The 6,748-nt window shown below is 38.5% G+C and overlaps 1 protein-coding gene across 2 annotated transcripts in view; it reads right to left on the reverse strand.

Annotated features, from left to right (window-relative positions):
- The window catches only part of STXBP4 (syntaxin binding protein 4), a 147,352-nt gene that overhangs the window by 39,176 nt on the left and 101,428 nt on the right, over nucleotides 1-6,748 (reverse strand). The gene's annotated exons all lie outside the window — the stretch shown is intronic.

A 6,748-nucleotide genomic window follows, 5' to 3' on the forward strand; every position in this document is an offset into this window, starting at 1 on the left:
TCTTTCTTCCGTCTCTCTCACTCTCTCCTCCTTCCCTGCCTCTTTACCTTGTCCTTTCCTTTCTCTCTTTCTTTGGTTCTTCTTTCTTTTGATTCTTTTATTTTTTATGGCATTCACATTTCTCAAGAATATAACACTATACACACACAGACACACAGATACATACACCTTTAAAAATAAATAAAACTGTCCTCATTTGGGGCTTGGCTGATGCTTCCTCATGGCCAGGTTCAGGTTCATACATTCTCAGCCGTAACACTACATAAGTGATGTTGTGTCCTTTCAAGGTTTCGCATTTGAAGTCACACATATCCATCTGTTCTTCACTGGTGATATCCATTTTTTTGTACCAGTTTAGGAGTTGTCTAGGATTTCACTACCATATGATTACTGTTTTCCTCTTGCAATTAATAAGCAGTTTATAGATAGCCACTTTAAAGCCATATAAATATGTGAATATTCTGATTGTCATAAAAAAAATTCCCCCTAGATTAAGCATTTTATGATTCTAGTCTGATCCAGTCATTACTGAAACATGCAAAATGCTGACTTCCCAAATCTGGCAGCTACTCTGATAACTGTTGTTACCAGTCAGCACTCAACAGTCTTTAATGAGCAAGAGCCCTCAGCTCTCTCCATTAATTAATTCACTTCTTTACTAATGGTATGGACTCATGAATCACTTTTTTCCAATGGTTTGTTAGTTCATCACTATATTTAATTATTTTGGTGCTCAACTACTTTCAGACTGGTGAGTGGAGGGTGGTGCATCAAGCTAGTTTCTTAGGACACATGCTGATCATTTTGGGGATTTCCTTACTTTCTGGCATAAGACATTTCAAGCTTATTTTGTACTTACCCACCCTCAGTCTTGAAATCAGTTATTTCTCCAAGAAGCCTGGATTCTTATTAGTGGGGAATAGTTTCTAGGCACTTGGACATGCTAGGTGCTCATTGCTAGTGGGATATGTGATTCTTGGCTCTTCTAGCTGTTAGAGCTAGGAATATATATACACACATACACACACACACACACACACACATAAACTGCACACACATACATATATATGGGCACATATATATTCATATTCACATAGATATATATTTTAGAAATAATGCATTCAGAGTGATACCTTCAAATCTAGTCCATTCAAAGGATTCTTTCTTGACTTCCTAAATTCTGCTTTGTATGTCTTTGTTTTTTCACTGAGATTCTGGCTTTCAACAACAATCAAAACATTTGATTTTGTAATACAGGAGACCTATATTACGCCTTGGGCTTCCCAGGTGGCACTGGTGGCAAAGAACTGGCCTGCCCATGCAGGAGACATAACAGTCATGGGCTTGATCCCTGCATTGCAAAGATCTCCTTGAGGAGGGCAGGGCAACCCACTCCAGTATTCTTGCCTGCAGAATCCCAAGCATAGAGGAGCCCAGTGAGTTACAATCCATGGGGGTCGCAAAGAGTCAGACTCTAAAGAGACTGAGCACGCATGCATTATTACATCTTAAAATTGTTTAAATTGTTTCAGAATGGCTTTGGCCATACCTCAGAAACAAGACAACAACACATGCTATTCAATTTTTCTCATACTATAAAACGTTTGGGATTTGTTTTCGATTCTTTTCTAACTCGATTGCAACCTGTCAAACACTGAACATAAATACCATGTTGGTAAATTACTTGAATTGATTCTTTTTCTTCAGTATGGTTATTTTTTTAAAATAAAGGATAATACCATACATACTCTTTTGTACTTTTTTTTTTTTAATTTGACAGCATCTCCTGGAAATCACTCTGTGCTACTGAGTTAAGATTTCCTTCAGTAGCAGAGTGCTCCACTGCATGTGTGGATCGTAGTTCATTCAATCATCTATACTGAAGATTAAGGTAGTTTCTAATATTTTCTTATTACATATAATACCACAAAAAAATACTGTGCCTAGGTGTTTCAATAGTATTAGAGGTATCTCTTTGGGGTAAATTCCTAGAAGTGAGGTTGCCAGGCTCAATGGTAAATGTACACATCAATTTATTAGAAATGCCCAATTCTCCTTCGCAGCCGTGTGCTGTTTTGTACTACCACTGCTGCTGCTGCTAAGTCACTTCAGTCATGTCCGACTCTGTGTGATCCCAGAGATGGCAGCACACCAGGCTCGCCCATCCCTGGGATTCTCCAGGCAAGAACACTGGAGTGGGTTGCCATTTCCTTCTCCAATGCATGAAAGTGAAAAGTGAAAGTGAAGTCGCTTAAGTCGTGTCCTACTCTGTGTGACCCCATAGACGGCAGCCCACCAGGCTCCTCCATCCATGGGATTTTCCAGGCAGGAGTACTGGAGTGGGGTGCCATTGCCTTCTCCGTTGCACTACCACTAGCACGTATGAAACTGCCTGTTTCACAACAGCCTCATCAACAATGCACTGTCAAGCATCTGAATTTTTGTTAACGGAAGAAAAACTGTATTGGCATATTTTTAAAAAGTAGCTTTGTTAAGGTAGAATTTAAATATAGTAAAATTTACTCATTTTAGATATACAGCTTGATAACCTTGCTTAACCCAACATCACAAAAGTTTCTTTTGAATTTAAATTTTAGTTTATGTTTAGATCTATAATCCATTTGGAGTTAGCGAGGAGAAGGGGATGACAGAGGATGAGATGGCTGGATGGCATCCCCGACTTAATGGATGTGAGTTTGAGTGAACTCCGGGAGTTGGTGATGGACAGGGAGGCCTGGCGTGCTGGAGTTCATGGGGTCTCAAAGAGTCAGACATGACTGAGTGACTGAACTGAACTTTGAATATGATGTGAAGTAGGGGTTAAGATTAGATTTTTCTCACACAAATATTCCCTTGTTCTAGCACCATGTATGGTAATAAGCAGTGAAAGTAAAAAGTCACTCAGTCATGTCCGACTCGAGTGACACCATGGACCATACAGTCCATGGAATTCTCCAGGCCAGAATACTAGAGTGGGTAGCTGTTCTCTTCTCCAGGGGATCTTCCCAACCCAGGGATCGAACCCAGGTCTCCCGCATTGCAGGCAGATTCTTTACTGACTGAGCCACCAGGGAAGCCCTGATGATAAGCAGTGCTTCCTCATTAAAGTGTCTGTGAACATTTTCAAACATCAAGTGACCCTAACTGGGGGTCAGTTCCACTGGTATTAAATTGTTGCTGCTGCTGCTAAGTCACTTCAGTCGTGTTCGACTCTGTGCGACCCCATAGACGGCAGCCCACCAGACTCCCCCGTCCCTGGGATTCTCCAGGCAAGAACACTGGAGTGGGTTGCCATTTCCTTCTCCAATGCATGAAAGTGAAAATGAAGTCGCTAAAGTCGAGTCCGACTCTTCGCAACCCCATGGACTGCAGCCCACCAGGCTCCTCCATCCATGGGATTTTCCAGGCAAGAGTACTGGAGTGGGGTGCCATTGCCTTCTCCTAGCTCCAAGCTTAAAACCAGGATCAAGAAATCTAGTTCACATAGTTCCCTTCTTCCCAGAGGAGCAGGTGTCTATGTTCATGTTCCAATTCCTTTGGTAATTCCTTAAAACCTGTGTAACAAAACCAGTTTTAGAGCTGTTTTCTGTTGGAGAACATTCTCTGTATCTTGCTCAGTACTAGGAGCTGGAAGTCCTATCTCAACATAGATTTAATTGACATTTCTCTTGTGGGAAAGACTGAAAATCTTTTTATATGTTTCATATGACCTTCAATAACTTTTTCAGTGAATGGTCTGTTCATGTCTTTTACCCATTTTTCTACATAATTTTTGGTTTCATCTAGACGACTAAAACTTCTCCTTACAATTTGTGTATGTGGTCCAGTAACTGAGTTCTGCATATTAATTTTATTTCTTGCTAGCTTGTGAATTTCCCAACGAGTTATTTTTATCATTGATTCTTTAGGGTTTTCAAGATTTCTATTATGTTACTGTTTTATTTATTCTTTTCCAATTCATATGTCCCTGGTTGCTTTTTTAGTCTGCAGTTTTTTAACTGCATTCTTTCTTTTTGTGATACTTTTGTCAGGTTTAGACATCAATGTTATACTTCCTCCCAGGAAAGAATTTGGAATTTTTCTTTGTTTCTTTCTCTTTCTGCTTTTTTAAAATATCTGAACCCATTTATGTAGTTCTGGGATTAAATGCCAAAGTTTTGGTTAAAATTTTGTGAAACGAAATTGTGAAACGATTTTGGCCTGGTCCTTTTCTGTAGGGTGCCTTCTTGGTAACTTTATTTCTTCTATGGTTAAGCTTCTACCTCTACTGAGGCCAGTTTTGGTAAACTATATTTTCCTATGAAAACCCATTTAAATTATCCCATTTATATTAGATTACTATTGTATTCAGTCTCTATTCTGTTATACTGCCTTCTGTTGAAATTGTTGTATATATTTACTGCATTTTGACATTTTTGCTTTTTTAAAAAAGGATTTCTTTTGGTAATTGGAAGATCCATATTTTCATTCTACAAAATCCAAAAATTTGCTCAGTCTTTACCTAATCTTTTTATTGTTTGCTGTCAGTTTGAAGTGATATTCACTGACCATTATACTACAGAATGATCTTATTCTGTTTTCCCCTTTTATTCTCCCTCATCCTCTCAATAAAAAAAAAAAAAATTGCAAAACGGCATTTTTCTTTTTGGGCTTGGCTATACAGTAACATATAGGAAATGCTCATTGTTTGGAAATTCTTGCCAAAGTTACCCCAGTCAATTTTTGGCTGGGGAAAACTCACCTCTACCAGATTCTTCAGGAATACTATATGCATATATTATTTCCTGAATACTGGCACATTTGTAACTGTTGACTTGATATCTAAAAGTCGACTTGGTGGGATACAGTATTCTTGATGCACACATTCTTTCCTTTCGTTTCGTGAAGATGCCGCCCCGCAAACGCCTTACTTTGTATGCTGCGTCAGGAGGCTGGTGCTGGTCTCACTCTATCACCTTTGCGCGTTATCTGACCTCTCATTTGGAGGGACCACGCACTTCCCCTCCGTCTTTAAAGCCTGCTAGGATGTACCCTAAACTGACCTTTCCCCACCACCCAATAATAGTTCCAGGTCATCTTTTACTTCTGAAAGTGTTCTTGGATTATAGTTCAAAATATTAGTGCTGTTCAGTTGTTTTGATTTACTTCCTCATGAAAATCCTTTACTTACTTCATTCTTATTTTTCTGGTTTACTTTGATGCCTTTTCATTTGATTATATTCTTCCTTGGGTAACCTGTAATATAGTTTTCATTTCTAGCATTATTTTGTCTTTTTCTTCTCTTTCTTTCCCAGGTTTTATCAACTCTCATTTCATTTATCCCTGTTTTTTTTGTCATTTTCTAAGTCTTTGTTTTTAATTCCTTATTTTGAGTTATTCTGTGTTACAGTTTTAAGGTTGAATTGTTCTGGGGTATTTTCATCAGGAAGAAAGCTTTAATTCATATTGTCTGATATTTACAGTTGTTTTGTAATGACAAGGACAGATTTTTTTTTGTTTTTTTCCAATTCCTTTTTCTTTCACAGAAAGAGTTCTTAGTTCAACAGCACCCTCTTCTGTGCAATTTCTTTTTATGGATCATGTTGTTGATGGTCATGGTGGAGGGTACATGGAGGAGGCTTACTATGTCTTGTTTCTCTTTCATTTCTGCAAGACCCTTAATTTCCCCCTCTTATTTCCTTTTTTCTCATTATTTCTTAGCCTCCAAGGGATACCACCCCTTCTCTATTTATTTGATTCTTTTCTCCAAACAATGATTCTAGAACGCTGCTGCTTCTGGTTGCACATACTTCCTCAAGTTCTGAGAACCACCAAATCCTGGCCACTGTTTAGTATTTTGTCATTAATAGTTGCATTTTTCTCTTTCTGGAGGCGATCTTACTTGCAGTACTTTGTCTGATTTCTCTGTTCTCCTTACTCTTTTCAGAGTTTTTAAGCCTTCCCTGCTTTCACGTTTCAGTGGCAGGCAAGTTGCAACAGTTTGTTGGAATTTTGAACTCTATTTATATGTGCCGTGAAGGTTCTGGTGCTCTCTATCCAATAGCCACATTTAAGGTAGAGGTCCTGGGAATTGTCTGGCAGTCCAGGGGTTAGGACTCAGTGCTTTTACTGCCGTGGGCCCAGTTTCAATTCCCAGTCGAGGAACTAAGATCCCAGAAGCCATGAATGATGTATCCAAAAAAAAAAAAAGGTGTGGGTTCCTGTATGGTTTTATGTGCTCTGTAAATGTTATGTTTTCTGGGAGGATAATATTGGGGAGATTCAAAATCAGGTGACTGCCACTGTTCTATAGCAATGTCCTCTTAACTTTCTACTCTTATTAACCTTTTATTTGTTACTGGTATCTCTATTTCATGATATCATTGCATTTGTTTTGCTGTAAGTTACTTAAAATTCTTCGAAGAATGATAAAGAGTGAAAATAAATTTTTACTTTTTATTACTAAAAAAAATTTTAAAATGCTCTGGCTTGGAAGTCCCCCCCCCCCCCCCAGTATTTGTCTTTTTAACTTTTAAATAAAATGAATATGAAGTAAACAAAAAGAAAAAGAAAAAGGAAAATAGAAGAAGAAAAGAAAAAAGGGTAAGAAAGACAATGAGACTGATCGTTGCACGCCCACAGACTCCCCAACTCTAGAAAGCAGCAGTACACTATGCTATGCTGTTTATATCTGTAGGCTCTCAGATATTACACGTATCAACGCATTGCACTTACACCTTCGTTTGTCTATACACACATCCACAAGACA

Source organism: Bison bison, unplaced genomic scaffold (assembly GCF_000754665.1).
Source record: "Bison bison bison isolate TAMUID 2011002044 unplaced genomic scaffold, Bison_UMD1.0 scf7180017864075, whole genome shotgun sequence".
Classification (NCBI taxonomy): Eukaryota; Metazoa; Chordata; class Mammalia; order Artiodactyla; family Bovidae; genus Bison; species Bison bison.